This window comes from Sus scrofa, chromosome 10 (genome assembly GCF_054392235.1).
Source record: "Sus scrofa isolate SSC_HxYL_T2T_F1_AM1 chromosome 10, Sscrofa_HxYL_maternal_Yorkshire_Landrace_v2.0, whole genome shotgun sequence".
Classification (NCBI taxonomy): Eukaryota; Metazoa; Chordata; class Mammalia; order Artiodactyla; family Suidae; genus Sus; species Sus scrofa.
This window is the reverse complement of record NC_139392.1, coordinates 6,405,814-6,425,540: the sequence shown is the minus strand read 5'-3', so window position 1 is coordinate 6,425,540 and position 19,727 is coordinate 6,405,814. Positions and strand designations below refer to the sequence as shown.

Here is a 19,727-nt window from a genome sequence, read left to right as displayed (position 1 = left end):
ACTGATGGCTATTTAGATTGTTTGCAACGTCTACTACTTTGAACAAAGCTGCTATGAACATTTACATAACAAAATGTTTTCATTTCTCTTGTGTAAATACCTAGGAGTGGAATTGCTGAGATGTATGTAACTGTATGTTTAATTTTACAAAAAACTGACAAACTGCTTCCCAAAGAAGCTGAGCCATTTTGCATGCCCACCAGAATAGAAGATCTCTCTATTTTAATAAATCGAGCAGCAACTGCTACTCTCAGTCACTCTTTTTTGTTTCTTTTTTTGCTTTTTAGGGCCTCACCGGCAGCATTTGGGAAGCCACTGAGCAAGGCCAGGGATCCTCAATGGATACCGGTCATTGGTTTTATTACCACGAAGCCACAATGGCAACTCCATCTGTCACTTTAATTTTAGAAATTCCAAAGGGTAGAGTTATTGAATTTCATTATTTTTTAAATTTTCATTTTATAATGAGTAATGCTATTATAACATCTTTTCATGTGATTAATTTTCTATCCATATTTCTTTTATAAAATGAGTTTAAACTTTTCACTCATCCAAAAAACTTGGCTTTATTATGATGTAAATTTCTTTGTGTATTTTATATATAAGATCTTTATCAGGAGTTCCCGTCGTGGCGCAGTGGTTAACGAATCCGACTAGGAACCATGAGGTTGCGGGTTCGGTCCCTGCCCTTGCTCAGTGGGTTAACGATCCGGCGTTGCCGTGAGCTGTGGTGTAGGTCGCAGACGTGGCTCGGATCCCGCGTTGCTGTGGCTCTGGCGTAGGCCGGTGGCTACAGCTCCGATTAGACCCCTAGCCTGGGAACCTCCATATGCCGTGGGAGCGGCCCAAGAAATAGCAACAACAGCAACAACAACAACGAAAGACAAAAGACAAAAAAAAAAAAAAAAAAAAAAGATCTTTATCAGAATTTGTTGTGTGCTTTCTGCCAGGTTTATATGTCTTTTTATCTCCTTAGTAGAGCTCTACGAAGCACTAAAGTTTTTAATTTTCATGAAGTACGATTTATTTCATTTTATTCTTGGTTAGCAGGTTTTAGCTCCTCCAGGAAAGTACTGCTTAACTTCACTTCTCCAAGGTTTATTTTTTCTATAATTTTATTTAAGAAATTGAAAATTTTTAGCTTTATAGTTAGTTCTCTGGTGAATGTCAAGATAAGTGCTGTGTATAGTGTAAGAAAGAGTGCAAAGGTTCACTTATTTGCACACAAATGCAAATTTATTGCAAAGAGTCTCTTTATCCATTGATTTATCCTTGCACTTTTGTTTCAGTTCCATGTACTATATGGAGGTGGGATTATTTCTGAAATCCATAATCTGTCTCATCGATCTTTATGTCCATTTATAGAAATATCACCCTCTTAAGTCGTATTTTACCCTAAATGCAAATGGTGTTATATTATTATTTGACATTCTATCAAATATTAAAAGTTGACATTTTAGTGCAGAAGAATTCAGCTTTGAGTGCAGCTTTGATTGAGATCATTATACCACAAAATTACAATGTAACTTACACTTACTTTTGAATGGTCTCTTTTAGTTACATCAGTAACCAGGAAATGTTTTAATGATATGGTTTCTAAAAGAAAGTTTATATAGTCAGTACACATAGTTCAGACAATTATAAAAATTCTTCATCTTCAAAACATGTAGCAATCTTTAGAAAATATTTCTCTTGGGTTGTACTTTTTAAAAATTTCCAAACTGCAAACAATAAGGGACTATTTTCTTAATGAATACATTCACAACTCTCTATTTTTTCAAATTGTATTTAGTGATGTAAACACTATTTTTCAAGGTTTACTTAGACTAAAGGTGTTCGAGTGGCCAAATTTTTCTCTTACACACTTTTCCTTTCTTCTACTTCTTATATTCTTCATCATGCTCTGTCGGAATCAAACATGATTTATGACACTTTCATTGCACATGATTTCAGAGTGGATCTTCTGGTGAGTTTTTGAGATGACAGAGTTGACATAATAATTGGACAGTTTTATTAGGAGATAATTTATATGTGGAAAAATGCACCCGTTCTAAGTGTGTAATTTAATGATTCTAGTAAACTTGTTGAGTTGGGCAGTCATCAAAACAATCCAGATTTCAAGCATTTCCATCACTGAACTTCCCCTTCTACTGACTCGCAATCCAGCTCCACTACCACCCCTGTACCAGAGTAGCCACAGATCTGCTTTCTGTCTCTTTAAATTTTGTTTTTACATAGTTCATAAAATGTAATCGCACAAGCTGTAGTTGTCTTTTTTCCTTTAGCATCTTTTTTTAATCCTTTTAATGGCTGGATTATAATCAAATGGACACATCTTTAATCTAGTTTTCAGCATACAAAGAATATTGAAATAAGACATTTTCTTTTTTTTTCTTTCTTTTCTTTTTTTTTTTTTTTTTGTCTTTCTGTCTTTTTCTAGGGCTGCACCCACGGCATATGGAGGTTCCCAGGCTAGGGGTCTAATGGGAGCTGCAGCCGCCAGCCTACGCCACAGCAACGCCACAGCAACACAGGATCCGAGCGGCGTCTGCAACGTACACCATAGATAGCTCACAGCAATGTGGGATCTTTAACCCACTGAGTGAGGTCAGGGATCGAACCCACAACCTCATGGTTCCTAGTCAGATTTGCTAACCACTGTGCCAAGACGGGAACTCCCTGAAATAAGGCATTTTCTTCAATGAGCTGTGCTTAAAAACAATGAGCTAAGAAGTAAATTATGGTGTTGAACGCCAGCCTATCGAAATCCCAGAAAGCATTACATTTATCATGTAATCAAATCAAATAATTGTTTATTATATAATCTTATATACATTGATTTTTAGTTTAAACTTTATAAACATTTTAGCTAAAAAAAGCTATGAGCTTCTTCAAGTTACTCATTTAACTTCTATAATAACCCTCAATATTTTTATTAATCATTTACTTCCTTATCATTTAACACTATAAAATATTTAATGATTTTTCTGCAAAAAAATATTAACAACTATTTTAGTTTGTTTTTGTTATCCCCAATTTAAGCTTTAACTAAAGAAACTAAGCACCCATAACACCCAAGGGAAAATTATGCCTTATAAGCCTCTCAAACAAAGTTAAGACTTTCTGGTAATTAAAAGCATATAAATTAAAATAATGCAATATACGGAGAAAGCATACTACCTGATTTCAAGCTACAGTACAAATCTATAGTATAAAACAGTATGGTACTGTCATAAAAGCAAATACATAGACCAGTGGAACAGAACTGAGACCCCAGAAATAAATTCATGCATAGTCAGTCAATGAACATTTGACAAGGGAGCCAGTCCACTGCATTTCAGTCCATAAATCTGTGTAGCACCAGGGGAGTGGCAAACCACCAAGAAGAAGTGGTGAGCCATCTTTAACCAGAATCTCAAATCTTTCTCTCTCTCTTTTTTTTTTTTTTTGCTATTTAGGTCCACACCAGGCTACGTGTGAATCAGAGCTACAGCTGCAGGCCTACACTACAGCCACAGCAATGTGGGATCCTCAATCCACTCAGCGAGGCCAGGGATCGAACCTGCATCCTCATGGATACTAGTCGGATTTGTTTCCTCTGCCACAATGAGAACTCTTCAAATCTTTTTAAACTGAGATATAGTTTACATGTAACATTGTATTAGCTTTAGGTATACAGCACAGTTATTTGATATACATATACATATTGCAGAATGATTAGCTAACATTTATCACCTCACATAACTACATTATTTATACCACAATTAGCTTAATATTTGTCTTTTTTCTGTTTATTCCACTTAGCCTACCCCCCTCAAATTTCATCCATGTTGCCACACATGGCAGGATTTTCTTATCTTTTATAGCTGAATAATATTCCATTGTACATATGCACCCCATTTTCTTTATCTCTTCATCCGTCAGTGAGCACATGTGTTCTTTCCATGTCTTGGCTGTTGCAAATAATACTGCAGTGAACATGGGAGTGTGGACGAGTTTTTGAGGTAGTGATGGAATTTTCTTTAGAGAAATACCCTGAGGGGAAATTGCCAAAGCAAATGGCTCTGAGTCCTTAAAACTGACTACGAGTCAAGAAAAGCATCTGAGTAAGTTCCCAACCTTGATATCAAAGCATGAGAGACAGTCCCTCTCCTTTTTGAAGGGCAGCAAATGCTATCCTGTTCAACAAATAGTCTTATGGGGTTTCAAATAGACACCACGTGCTTTATTTGATGTTAGAAAGTCTCCCTCGTATCAATTTTTACCAATCCACTTACTTTGAGTTAAAATCCTCTATTGGGTGTTCTTTAGGTCAGGAAGGAGTTGTAAGTGTTTTTAAAGAGTGTAATAAATCCACCATCTAATTGGAACTTAAAATCCATTAAAATACATAAAACTTTAAATTCAGATGAAAAAATCAAGAATGGAGAGCTATGTATAGAAAGGTTTCTTAATATGAGTCTTACATGCTGATTTTGAAAACAAAAAGGACAAATGTGCAAGGGAAAAATACTGCATCAAACGGTTATGAACTGGATGTTCCTTTCAGAATCTTTACAGGATGTTCACAAAAGGGAGCCGTGAGTGGATACTGCACAATTTCCTTCACGATCAGTTCAAACAAAAATGCAACGACACTTACTACATGGTCACTCTCCCTTACAACTTTCCTTTCTGGCATTGTCATAATTAAATTTTCAAGAGGCTTTTTCATTACTAAATGCTTTCTGGTTTATATAAATGAACTCAATCTTTTTACAAAGTTTTCAAACTTTAAAGTGAAGTATTCTCTGAAGAAAACACACTTACATGCAGTTCATGGGAGGTGAAAATAGTTTATAAGGTCAAAGGTAGCAGAGTGTGAATTCCTTTAAGCTCTAAGATTCTGTAAAGTCTGATAGGATGCTTACAGAGACTCTTGTAATGGCAATTTCTTGTTACAGAGAAGAGGAAAAATTGGTCAGGTTTGTACACAGTCTAAGAGGCATCAGGTTTTATTCTTTTACTGCTGTGTTCAGTTTTCTCTAGATTATGGAGAAAAAAAATGAATCATAATTCATTTTCAAGGTTGCCAGAAGCCATTGATACTTCCAAATTGGTATTCATGTATTATTATATTTTACATCAGAAAACCTTAAAGAAACAATAAAGAAAATTAAATTGTAACAAAGACTCTTACTTCAGGGTAATCGCCACTGCAATGTGATTATTTTTTGCATCTGTTGTTTTTGACAATGTATTAATGAGGTCTTAAAAATCTTCTAATAACTTTTGTCAACTTAATAAATAAAATATTGATAGTAAATAGTAGCAAGTGAAGATTGATTGAAAGGAAAAATAAAGTGACAAATAAAATCATGATATATTATCTATGATAGAAACATTAAATTTGTTGAAATAGATGTAATTTTAAATATTGAATTTTGGGGGGCAAAATCTAAAGAAATTAATACTTAAACTATGTAATAACATATGTACTTAACATTCCAAATGAATATTAAACTACAACTATCAGGAGGCCTACATGCAGTTAGACACAGCTATGATTACCATATATGTTGTGAAAAAAAACAACAATGTTTTCCTTTCTATACTTCTCATGTAAAAAAGGGATAAAGGAGAACAGATACAGAAGTATATTTTGTTTGAGAATATTTTCAATCTTTCAAAATATTATTTAGTGTGATTTCTAATTCAAACTCTGAAAAGGGTAATTTATTTGACCCAGGCTACACACTAAGTTATTAAAGGTTTAATCTTTTCTGGTTTTGAGTCAATGATATAACCATCTCTCTCCTGCCTATATAACTGGAATATCATAATCTTTCTTTAAAAGTGTTTTCATCTCATGATAAATAATACCATCCTATTACTGAAAACCCAGGCACTATTTTCTTACATTCTGCTTATTAATGATATTAAATGATAGTATGATATTAATAGAGCAAAACGGATTTAAGATGATCCAAAAGGATTTTCAATCAGCTCGGACAGACAACAATTATAAAACTTATTTCTCGCTCATTATTACCATGATTAACATTTTTTAATAAATGCCAGATAAAACATATGGAACAGCTGAGGGAGTAATGACTTTCTGAACGGACCAGAGGCATAGCCCACTCATTTTTTTTCACCAATCATACTTTTAAAATAATTATATATATGAAATGATACTATGGAAGGAGGAAGACAGGACTGAAAAAAGATGTGTGCAGGTTACTGACACAGAGATGATGACTGGACGTCCCCCCATGTCGGTGTCCAGGCAGGTGACAGAGAGCAAAGCGCCTTGTAATTAATCATCACCGGACAACACTGCACCGAGGGGACACCCTCTTGAGCATCATGTGAAAATACAGGCATTGCACTGCATCCTAGTGATTTTGAATTTGGAAATAATTACTCACTCTGTCCCCTCCCATGGTGACTAGACTTGCTTCTCACTTATAAGACAGAACGAATTAAAATATATCCTCTAGCTTCCTTTTTCTCTCTTTTCCCCTTTCTCCCTCTCTCTTCCTCTCTCTGCAATATTTTATGAGTAAATAATGTGATGTCTTCACAAAAACCTGTATTTTCTAATTACTAACTTTCCTTAAAGAAGATATTGAACGTTTCACTTCTGGTCATGAGGTAGTAACAGAAACTGTTCTGACGCCCCCACGGTAAATAACTAGAAAGATGGGCAAAAGTCTGGGCAACAATGGTGTTCAGCCATCGCAAAAGACTCAGCATAGAGGCATGTTTTTGAAAGAAAGAAATCATGGCTGTGGACTCGGGGAGAGGGACAGGACACAGAGCCAGAGAGTTTTGCTGGATTGAGAAGAGAGTGCAGGGGTTGGGGTAACCAAAGAAGACTAGAAAGTGGGAGGGAGCAGTTTAGCACAAGGGCTTTAGAAAAATTCTATACAGAGATCCACTTGAGTCTCTGCCGAGATATCAACCTATGAGTTTGTCGTATGAAATTTCCAAAATGTCAGACAAAATGAACTTCCAGGTACAAAACAACTATCTAGGAGCTATAAGCTGAAAGAATTACCAAAAAGGGCCAGAAATCAGATATGTCAACAGCAAAGTGTAGAGACCTTGTTAAATGTAGGAGGTACTCAATACTCACAAGAAGGGTCTCGTCATAGGAATGGGGCTGAACTAGCCACAAAACAAATTATTTGTCCAACACAATTTTATAAAAATAAGCCTCAAACTGTGAAAATTCACGTGCAAATAATTTTAGCTGCCTATTAGTAAAAATTACAACTTTCGTGAAAAGAACACAACAAAATCAGGTATTTGGCAACAAAAACTTTATCCTTTTGGACAACAAGTATATATATATTAGACAGGTGAGGAAGCAGAAACATATGACCCATAGCGAGGGGACAAGTCAGACAAGAGAAACAGAAATAATGGGATGAACAGAAAAGAAAGTTTAAAAGTTATAATCATGCACCAAGATTTATAAGAAAACATGTATAGAATGAATAGTTTAAAAATAGGCAAAAGTTTTCCAAAGATAAAAATATACTATCTGAAATGAACCATTCATTAAATTATCAATAATTTAATTTTTGGAGTTAGTTGTTCTAATAATTAAATTGGAGATCTAACAATAGAAACTATGAAATAAAATCACAGTAGGAAATAAAACTAAAATAAATACATACACAGGGACAAATCCTAAGTGGAATTTGGAACAAGAGTAAATGATAATCTATGTGTAATTGGCATTCCAGAACAAGAATAAAGATACTAAAAATAATTGAGAAAATAAGTCAAGCACTTCCAAATGAAATAAAAGCGATAAACCCAGGGTTCCAAACAAAAATAAATGCTTATATATTGAGTCCTAAAGGAAGAATCAAAATTAAAACTTAAAAATATCTATAATTTATATTTCCTCTATTCCATTCAACTATCCTTGATGTTTCTTTTTCAGTACTGTAATCCAATTTCTTATAATGCCATTTTTCCAAATGATTACCTACCTCTTGCTAAGAATTTGGTCCACAATTCCATCATTTTCTATATATGGGTTGGTTTCCAGTCTATAAATTTCAGTAGCATCCCACTCTTGTTCTATTATTAACTCTCTTCTATAATTTTCAAGTTGTGTTTTATTTTATTTTATTTTATTTTATTTTATTTTATTTTATTTTATTTTTGGCGGCACTCATGGCATATGGAAGCTTCTAGGCCAGTGACTGAATCTGAGCCACAGCTACAATCTATGCCACTGCTGTTGCAATGCTAGATCCTTAATTCACCGCACTGTGCCAGGGACCCAATGCATGCTGCCACAGAGACAGTTTGGACCCCCAACCTGCTCCACCACAGGAGGAACTCCAGACGAGTGTAATTTGATGCTCATTTTAGATTCCTGTCTATTTATGCCTCTAGACATTAAGCTACATCCTAGCAGAAACAATATATTGCTCACTTTTTCTATATATAGCGCCTGTTTCCATCAACACAAAAAAACTACAAGAAAAAAAAAATACAAGAAAATGTCATCAATTACCGAAACACCTAAAGAGGCACACTGTCTTTTCTAGGATCCTATCGCATAATTCAATGCTGTTCCAAAATATATTTAATTACAGGAGAGTGTTATTTCTGTGTAATGGAAATAAGTATTCTAAACTCAATGAAAATCTATATTAAAATTGTAGCAGAAAATGGCTGAACCGGGACCAACAATAGCATTTCAGATACATTATTTTCTTATCATGACAGAGTGTATCCCCTGAACTGTGGGCCCACTATTTCCTGTCAGTTTAAAAGAGGTCTCTTGACAGCAGGAAAAAACTGCAAAAAAAGGTGAGAGAAATATGTCCACAGTAGCTATTTACATTGTCATGGATTATCGATCATTTTGAGTGTTTTGTGCCCTGAGCAGATATGCAGTAATAAAACACTCCCGAAGAAGACAGAAATGAGATAAAAGTGGCTTCAGCCCTTTAGCAGCATATGACCTAGGGCCAGTGTCTTGACCCTTCTGAGTGGCACTTTCATAGACTCAAGATGAGGGCTGACCTATGACTAACCCTGCATGGTTTAATGAGGATGTGATTAAGTAACAAGAGGGTAAAATATGTGTGAAACTTAGCAATAGCATGTGCTTAATAAATGCTAGTTTACTTTTCATGATTAAAAATGATACAACCATTTCTCTCCTTGTGGCTCCACACCTACCAGGCAAGTGCCTTCAGTCATTCTGGGGGCGCTGGTCTTAGCGTATTTCAATTCCTAGCCTAACACATTCATTCTTGGGTCTCTACCAGGCCCTGAAGCACAGACGAGCCTCCTTCAGGGAAGAGAGGGAGGAACCCTGGGCACTGCTCTTCCCAGGCTGACTCAATACCCAGTACTTCTAAGGATGCCACACCCACGTCCTCACTTCCTGCCCCCAACGCGGGGTTCCTGGAAGTGCAGGAGCCGATCCGTCAGACACCCTCCCTCCGAAGTGGAGCCAAGGAACCATCTGCCTGATGCTCTGTGCTCCATTTCACGGTGTAAAACGCCTGAAGTTGTGGGGCTTTCTGTGGTTTCAGCTCTTGCTTATCCCCTTGTTGTAAGTGACTGAAGCCTTAAGGCTTTCATCTCTGCTTTGCTGCTTTCACTGGCCACCCTGAGATCTGGCAGAGACCCCCTCTCCTAGCTCTTCTGAGCACTCCATCTACTGAAACCAAATCAAAGCCAGAGGTATACACTTTTTAATTTGCATATTTAAATAAAATTACTTCGAACAAAATGTAAAACAACGCATTTTACTTAATGCATGAATATCTTTGTAAAGAGCATCATTTAAAATAATATAGATTTTAAAACTAATTTAAATAACTTAATAACATTATGTATATTTTTAAAGCATTTATTAAAAGAAGGTAGAGGTATAAGAAGCATTCCTTATGGCTGAAAGTTAAGGTATTCATTAGGATTTTTTGTAAGAAGGATATATATTGGAATATACATTTCTTCCAATTTTTAAGAAGGCAAACGCTTTCTTTTAAGGAGTCCTAGTGACATCCTCATACAATTGCTTAGTTTTCATTGGAGAAATTGATATTCGGTGTAAAGAATTGTAGTAGCTATTTTTTTTTTTTTGTCTTTTCTGGGGCCACTCCTGCGCAGCATATGGAGGTTCCCAGGATAGGGGTGGAATCGGAGCTGTAGCCACCCGCCTACACCAGAGCCACAGCAACGCGGGATCCGAGCTGCGTCTGCAATCTACACCACAGCTCACCGCAACGCCGGATCGTTAATCCACTGAGCAAGGGCAGGGACCGAACCCGCAACCTCATGGTTCCTAGTCGGTTTCGGTAACCACTGCGCCACGACGGGAACTCCTGTAGTAGCTATTTTTATTACCAGGTACATGACTCTGAGGCAAGACAGAAAATCTCCCTTTTCTCATAGGACAGTTAGAACTCAAAACACCATATTCTGTTGATAAAAGCAGTAGCCATCCTGCCCAAATACAAGGGCAGGAAAGAGACCCCCTTATCTCCATGAAGAAAATGTAAAATTATTTGCTACTATGTTTTTGTTTGCTTGTTTGTTTTATGTTATCATCACAGTATTCTTAAGGAAACCGAAGTTGCAAAATTAGAAGGTTGGAGCTAAGGTTTTGGGGCATTGATAAAAATATGTTTGTGATGAAGCCCAGAGATTTTTTTCTCTTCTGTGATTTTCTTTAAGTTTCTCACTGCAGAAGAAACTGAAAAATAATAAAAACCTGCGGATGATGAAGATACAGCATGTATATCTTGATATGTTCCTGCCTCAGCTAATGGTCTCATTCCTACAGGTGCATCTGGTGGAGACAGAGGTTGTGGACAGGCCAACAAGGAGGGCTCATGGTCCTTTTAAAACTTCAACATTTTGTGATCTTTACAAGTGCAGAGAGTTAAATTGAATATTTCAGGGGAGAACTATAAAAAGCAATTTAGAAATCTAAATTGAAGATGTTTCCTTTGTTATTCAACATGTAAGCTATTAGAACAGGCTTTTCTTTCCATAAAAAATTGATTTTTAATCATACGCTCAATGCGTAGAGCTCTTTTTTATTTTTAAGCTGGGAAAGTAATTTCATTACTCTATCATAATTCTACAATCACATTTTTGTGCCTGTTTGAATTAAAGAAACTAATTTCAAACCTTTTGATATAAATGTGTATGAATGTTTTATATTTCTTATAAAATTGTACATACAATTGATTGATACTTTTAGAAGTCTGCCATGATTCCCTCAAGGAAGGTGTTAAAACTAGACAATGCAAGTCATTTTGTGTATTATTTGTATTTATTTTCCATAAGAATATATCACAAATAATTTATTACCGTCTGTTGACTCATTTGATTTTCAAAATAATCTCCATTTCTAAATATTTTTTTATTTAAACAATACCTTTAGTTTGAATGTTTAGCTTACATGAATTAAATTATATGCTTAAACCCATGTTTATATACATTCAAATTATTGGATTAAGTCTTTTGCATCAAAACTTTTTAATTATGATAATTATCTTATTCAAAATTGACCCCGATACAGAATATTACGTATAAATTATTGCTGGATTTATTTTAATCTAATCAGATATTTTTACTAGGGACATGAGGTTTAGTTTACATGAATTAAATTATATGCTTAAACTTATGCTTATATATATTCACATTACTGGATTAAGTATTTTGTATCAAAACTTTTTAATTATGGTAATTATCTTAGTAAAAAATGACCCCCGACATGGAATGTTATGTATAAATTATTGCTGGATTTATTTTAATCTAATCACAGATATTTTTACCAGGGACATGATACTCAGTAGCTCATTTTTTTTGTCTTGGCAGTTCTATTTTTCTGTTATTAATTTTCTACAAAACACAAATAAGGAACTTTCAGAACATATGTTGGAAGGTGAAAAAAACTATTTCTAAGTCTAAAACATTTTTAATTTTAGATTTACTTGTGTAAAGGGTTAAGGTTACATGAATGTCATCTCTTTATGAAGTACTACACTCTGGTTTTATTACTAATTCCCCCCTTCATCAAATCAAACACTGCATATGGTTATAACACTGATTTCTTAATTTTACGAAAATTGCCCTACCAACAGCTGGTCTCTTGAACAAATGAATATGTCAGAGGCTGATTATAGATCAACAACGTAGCTATTCTTCAAAGGTGCAGCAATCCCCATTCGGATTCAGCCTCATAGTACTGAGAATGCTTATTTAAAAGGAATACTCTTTAACTTACGCATCTAAGTATTTTATTGATATGAAATTGAATGCTTTTGAAGACATAAGGTACACACTTTAGGAGGAAAAAAAAGAACTGAAATAATTTAAATATAGGGTTATAGAAAAGCACATCTGCTTTGAATGTGATGATTTATCAAGATCAGCAGGAAATAACTGCTAATCAAATTTGCCTGAAGACATCAGACAATACTATATTATCAGACAAGCTTATTTAGGGTTATTTTAAAAACATTTATTCAACTTATAAAAATTTAAAATTGAGTTAAATATCAAAAAGGGCTCTGGAATTCTCCTTGCCAAGAATATTCTGAAAAATGCGTCATCATGCATTTAAAATGAGACAGAATGCTAATCATAACAAGAGTTTTCTCACACTTGAGGATACTACATAACTTCATTAGGCTACAATAATTTCTGAAATGAATGTTCTTTTACCATTTTATTTCTTTCTATCAGCTACTATCATAAATGGTCTAACTACCCATCAACTAGATGTGTAAAAAATATTTTTTATATCAGGTCCCAATGGTTACATAAGCAATGACAAATGTAATAAACAGAATAAAATTAATAGATAAACCTATTCTCAGTGTTAATAATTTGAATGCACCACTGTGATGCTTCAGTTTTGAAGAATTTTGCTTTTACTGTGATTGACATATTGAAAGCTGAGCTTCATTTAAATTCATATCACCTGACATTAGATTTGAAGAAAACTTTACTGATATTAAATGTATAATGTGTTTAATGCACATAGATAAATAAAAGTCCTCTAGAACTGAAAATTCTGCTAAAAAAAATGCAAGTAGTTGAATGTGTTCCTATGAAAACTATCTTTTCACAAAATTACCTTTAAATTCCTATAGATTTTAAAATTTCCATTTAAGCAAATCTGAAAGTTGTGGTTACTGGAGTATGAATGTATTCTGTCATATAATTTTTCTACCACTGAATTATAGCAATAGCAAAAATGTCAGCTGAGATCACAAGAGCATTTCAAGGAACTTAAACACACCAAAATCATGAATCATTAATGAAATCTTTTGTATAAAAGACAAACTCTTTGGTGTTAAGCAAATTCTCACAAACTGACCAAGCTAATGAATAACTCACACAAACATGCACACACTCAAATCAGTTAAGTCACCTACGAGTTCACTGGCCACCTGTGCAGCAGTCAGACTCCATAACCCAAGGTGTTCACCTCTGCTGTTGGTCTAAAATATTGTCTAATGAGGTGACTGAGGAAGAGGGGACATAATTTGTCCGAGGCCACACAATGACTAAGTGGTGGAGCCATGAAAATACAAATACAATTTAAAGATAATTTAAATGCTTAGCACTGAATCATTAACCCTTCATTCGAGGACTCTGCAAGGCTATTGTTTTTGAAATGCCCTCTCTGAGTTCAGATTGCTATATAAATATGTAGGCTGCGTGGTCTACATACTATAAACAGCAGATGTTTATACCTCACATTTCTTGAGACTGGAATTGGATACTGAGATGCCGGCCGGGGCAGATTCTGGTGAGGACCTTCTTTCAGGATGCAGAAGGCTGACTTCTCGAATTCTCATGTGGTGGAATAGAGAGAAGAAGCGAGCTCTCTCCTGACTCTTGCATGGGCACGAATCATGACTCCACCCTCATGACCTTATCTAATCCCGGTTACCTCCCAAAAGTCCCACCTCCTAATTCCATCACATGGGGGTAGGGTATCAACATAGGAATTCCCAGGGAGACACAAACAAAGAATATTCAGTCTATACCAGCTCCTATTCCATATATTAAAAACAATGTAAGAACACTGGAGGAAGATACTGAATTTAGTTATACTTTTTCTTGTAAAATTAGATCTACCAAACCTATAATTAATATGATTCAAACGTCAGAATTAGAGCATAAACTAATACTTTGAGTATAAACTAAAAAAGTATGTATTTATGTTCCCCTTAAGAATATAACATGCTCATAGCTTGGGCTATGAAACTGGATTATATTTTCATAATGTTTTGGTCATCTTACTATATTTTAGAAAACCAGAACAAATCATTTGCAAAATATGGAAAAAGTCATTTGTCTTAATTATTAAAATACTTTCCTGTGCAGAGGTGGTATTTTTTATTTAATATTTCCCACTTAGACTAGAAATAACCATTAAAAAAAAACTCTTGCATTAAATACACAGCTGCACTTAACACTTTCCAAATGTTTTTCTCATGCTTACTATTTTGTATTTATGCAAATATAATTAATTATACTGAATAAGATAATGACATACAGTAATTCTTAACTTAGCACCCTAAAACATGCCTAGTTTTTACCAAATTAGTAATCACTTCCTATTACCTTAGTAAGAAATGTTCTCAATAGGAAAAGATTCCGTAAGCTTGATACTCAAGGAAAAATACATTCAGGGGAAAATTGGGGGTATAAAAAGCCACATATATATAGAATTATTAAAATCTATCAGCTGGGCTACCATATACAGTTTGCTTCAGAGCTGATAACAGAGGGGACTGCTATGAAATAGTTTCAGATTGTTTAACACTTTACTTGGAAAAACCTTATTAATAAATATCAGGAGAAGATTACCCTAAAAACCTATTAGAAAATTACTCACTTTTTCTCCCTAGAAAAGAACATGGTTCTGGTGATATATTTATACTTCCTAAGTAGAACAATGGTAATTGCTCCAAGAACAGAACCAGCATGGATATTTATAATCATATGACCCACATATTTTTAACTTTAATAATACATTAATAATACTTCTGTCACACTTTTACATTTGCAAATGTTCTTAAGAAAATCTTCTGTATCATCTTCAATGTTATACCATTACTATTAGTCATTACTGCCTATAATATGTGAAGGCACTAGTTCTTCTAGCGTGAACTGGTTAGGTATGGAAAACCTTGTACTCTGAAATTAGAAATATCCCCAATGTAAAAGCATACAGCCTATATTAATGTTAAAATACTTACAATATTTCTATTTCACACAATTTTACTCTTCTCAGGAAAAAATTACACATATACATCTTAATATGCATAATTTATTTGGCCAAGGCATTCAACAGTTTGTATAGGTATAAAAAGAAGTAATGTGAGCATGTAGAGGCCAATATACATTTTTGTATCAACTAGTCTCAATGCTTTAATTTCAACGTAAGAGTACCTTGTAAGAGTTAAATGTCCTACCTTTCTCTGCCTCTTTCTTGCTTGCTTTCAGTGTTCAATCTTCTTCTCCCATGCCTCAGGTAGAATTTAAGCGATCATCCTTCTTAGCATTTTCTTTGCAACTGAAATTAAACATACAGAATTTTTCATCAGGCTCTCTATAAAATTACTAACCACAACAAAAGCACGGTGAACATAATTCCCATGAATATAATAGAACTTAATTTGCCAACCAAGATCTTTTGATGTGATTGTGTTGAAAGAAGGCCTTTTATTGTTTGCTTGAGAGGGAAAAAAAACACTGGTTTTACTTGCAGACACTCATGCAGCTCAATCCATGAAGGTCTTTGATTCTTCCCATGAGAGAGAATTAAAGAAGATACTATATGTTAATAAGAGAACAAAAAGGTTTCGTTCTGCATATTTACTATCTAAACATTGTCCTGATAAATGACTACAATTTAACAGACCTAGATATTTGCCTTTTATAAATAAATTATCACATGTAATTCTATTTTTGCTTAAATGATTAATGGATAGAAGTTACAGAAGTTATCCTTTTGTTCCATTAGAACTGGATGTTACTGAAGCAACTCGAAGACTGCCAACCATAAACGGCCTTCAGGACTGCGAGAGGACAAAATGTCTTTTTGTTTGATTTCTTGAAATGTGATATTGGGATGGAAAAGAAGAGATAGCTTAGCAAGTCCATGTTTAAGTAAAAGGAAGAATTGGTAGCAGCTATTTAATTACTATGAATTGTTAGTTCATAAATTTCATTGATTAAATTTATTCTTCATAGTTTCAATTTATCAACCCACTATTCATGCTATTCAGTGTTTTGTTTTTGTTTTTTGGTTTTTTTTCTGATCTTTTCTATGTCTGAGAGACCAAATGGAAAAAAATGAGTCTTTTTCATAACTACATGCAGTGGTTTACTGCTTGTCCTGATGGAAAGCACTAGCAAAACATCTGAAGGCAGAAGAAGATCAAGTGTTTATTAAGGTATTTAGCCATTTATTTTTTTCCTATCTTGCCAAAGTTACTAAGTGGCCATAATGTATATTACAGTTCCAACCTCTGCTACAGGGAAGGAAAGACTGGAGGAGAGAAATGATTTTAAAACATGGAATCCAGTCTTTTAAGTCCATTTTGGGAGGTTTATCTAGCCCCAAGGGGGCTCCCCTCAGCTGTCTTTCTGCCTGCTTCTCTCTGTTAAAATTCTAGTTGGTTGAAGTTTAGATGGTTGCGCTCAAGGACGTGCCAGCCTCCTCTAAATGTTTGCTACTAAATCTCCTCTGCCTTAAACGTGCCCTTATGCTTAAACTTCTCCGTGCTCGGTTCCAGATTCAGCCTGTCCCCCGAGAACGTCTCACAGCTCTCTGTTTTTATTGCCTTCCAGGTAAATCTCATGCATCACCACTGGGGATGTGCAATATGAGCTGAGACAGTGGTCGGATTCTCTCAGAATGATATCTCTGCTTTACCAGCGGGCTTCTGGGCAAGGGCTGTAGCTTGTGCTCCTCTCCACCTGCCTCTAGGGCACAGAACCTCTGCCATCTGAGTAATGTTATGCAAGGAAGCCGGGACTCAATGTCTTGGGGCTACTGCACCTGGACCGGAAACTCCTCTGTAAGGAGTTCCGATGCGTAGGGGAAGGGGCCCCAGATACCTATTTTCTATAATAGAGCTTCTTCAGCCCAGAGCTGAGGAAGACCTGAAACGGAGGTTCTACGTCTCCTGGGGAGACACTGCAGCCCTAAGCTGGGACCAGGAGGAAAAGAACCCTGTGAGCTTGGCCACACCCACCTGTAGCCATGTCCTCAGGCTGGGTCTGGAGACCACTGGGGCTCAAGTGCCAGTCTCTTGATATTCTTACCAGTACTGGCAGCTTTCCTTTTTGCGTCAATACATTTTTCTTCATGTGTTGTATTACTTAGGGCAATTATGCAAAGACTGTAAACATTTGATTTTTTTAAAAGATAATTTTCACTGATTTTGGCTGTTCCTCTTGGGAAAGGGTTCTCTGCCATCGCAGATGCCATTCAAGACAGATACCCGCCCAAAAAAATATACCACAGTGAATATAATGCTCATTATTTCATTTGAAAAATTTTATATGAAAATATTTGAGGGAATGAGTGACTCCTATTCTCTGTAATATGTCATAGTGTTTTCTGCATATTAAATAATGAAATATACGTGACGTTATCTAGCACAGGAATTGCCATGTTAGTAGTTCTTCATCGATTATTTCTCTTTCTGAATATGCTGGGGGGATATTTCATGAGTATATGATTGGTCTGGAGTTCATCTTGCCTTCAACAGAGAGGCTTGAGAGGGCTTTTTAAGTCGTCTGTCTTGTCAAAAGAGAACAGATGTTAGGGCAATTTTCTGGAGATGATAATGTCTCATATGTAATTTGCCAAAGTGTGAACTCTGTTTAGTTGTATATGTTTTTATATCAATAATTATTTTATGTTAATGTTCACATAGGAAGGTTCTTCTAACATCTGTTAGTTATGCCTGGAGAACTACAGCCACCTCGTGTTTCTAACACCACGGAGCCTTCAAAGAACAACGCAGGGGAAGCAGTACACCCTTGACTATCACAAGAATGCCCGTCCCTCTACGGGTTAGCCCTTCACTTGATCAAGTTTAATCAGTCCTACCTCTTCCTGACCTCAGAATGGCCTTTTGGAGGGGGCACTGATCTCGGTTTCTCTGCTCTGCCCTGGGAACTGAGTAAGTATGGAACTGAGATTTACTTTTTCGGCTTTTCTCACTTTTACCTAGGTATGAGATTTCATATTAACCTCAGCTTCTCCTAACCTGCCATACGAGGGAGTGAAAAAAATTAAACTCATCCATCTGACAACTCCCTGAATCAAAGGCCACTTTGCATTATACATTATACATTGCACACTGTATATATCAGAACAATATTTTTAGAGAATATTTATTTGAAGGAATTATATATACATATATATATTTTTTTTATTATTTTTATTTTTATTTTTTGCTTTTTAGGGCCACACCTATGGCATGTGGTGGTTCCTAGGCTAGGGGTCCAATTGGCTACAGCTGCCAGCCTATGCCAGAGCCATAGCAACTGGGGATTGGAGTCACATCTGCAACCTACACCACAGCTCATGGCAACGACAGGTCCTTAACCCACTGAGCGAGGCCAGGGATCAAACCCGCAACCTCATGGTTCCTAGCTGGATTCGCTTCTGCTGTGCCACAACAGGAACTCCCAAAGGAATCGCTTTTAATTGTTTTAATTTGACATAGACTTTAAGAAATAAACTGGACTGTTATTTTTAATCTTTAAAAGCGCTGTCGGAGTGAGAAGGAAGACGTCCCTCAAGTTGGGGTAAAGGCTGCAGGGGGCAAGAAGGAGGTGGAGAAAAAGCCAGACCTTAAAGGGCTCCAATAAGAGAAGAGAATCCTGAGTGAGCGAATTAATAAACATTCACAAAAATTAAACCCTTAGAATTCATAAAAATGCCAGAAATACTGAGTGACTGGAGGTTTACTGGCAGCAACATTGGAAGATCATCTTTGAAAGGCAAGCTGAATTCAGATTGTAGGTTTCCATTTGAAACAAATAAAAGGGTCTCCCCTTTAAAAAGTGAAGAACTCTACACATGATGCTACTGGGGGTGCTTTGCTCTTTGGAACAGAGGAAGTTCACATGTGCAGGAGATATTATACATGCAGATAAAAGAGCCAGGGACAGAGCCACGAGGGAGGAACCATTAAATGGGTGTGAGTTTCATAAGGAGCTGAAGAGGAAAGAAAGAAGACAGAAGAAAAGTCACAAGGACAAGACCCACAGACCTATGAAGGGAGAGAGAAGTGCCAAGTGTGACCAAAGCAGCTTTAGAAAATAAAATAGGAGGAACAAAACAAAAGCATGAAGCGATTGATGATGGGGACTCAAGATTTATGCAATTGGTGCTCAACTGTTTATTGCTTCAGAGTAATATCCTGCACTATAAGAAGACCTAAAATTTAAAGTAATAAGCAGAGAATGTGCTACATTATATCCAGAGATAATAAAACTGCATAGCCTCAAGTGTCTACTGTGAAATTTCCTTTATAAAACATTAATTATAGGAATGTGTCACATTAAGCAGTTCTTGGAAAGAATTCTTATGTTCCACTCAGAAAGCTGCATTGATTTTTTTTCTACTCTTGAATGGGAAAAATTTAGTTAAAATATTGCTTCTCATGGATTTTATTTCCATGTGTAAAGGGTTATTTCATATTGGA

The 19,727-nt window shown here is 35.6% G+C and overlaps 1 protein-coding gene across 3 annotated transcripts in view; it reads right to left on the bottom strand.

The window, feature by feature from the left end:
* The window catches only part of LOC146398773 (uncharacterized), a 765,729-nt gene that overhangs the window by 725,911 nt on the left and 20,091 nt on the right, over positions 1-19,727 (bottom strand). For all 3 annotated transcript variants that reach the window (XR_014817271.1, XR_014817272.1, XR_014817270.1), the window contains exon 2: positions 15,471-15,571. The gene's annotated coding sequence lies outside the window, so the exon portion shown is untranslated. The remainder of the gene's footprint in view (positions 1-15,470; positions 15,572-19,727) is intronic.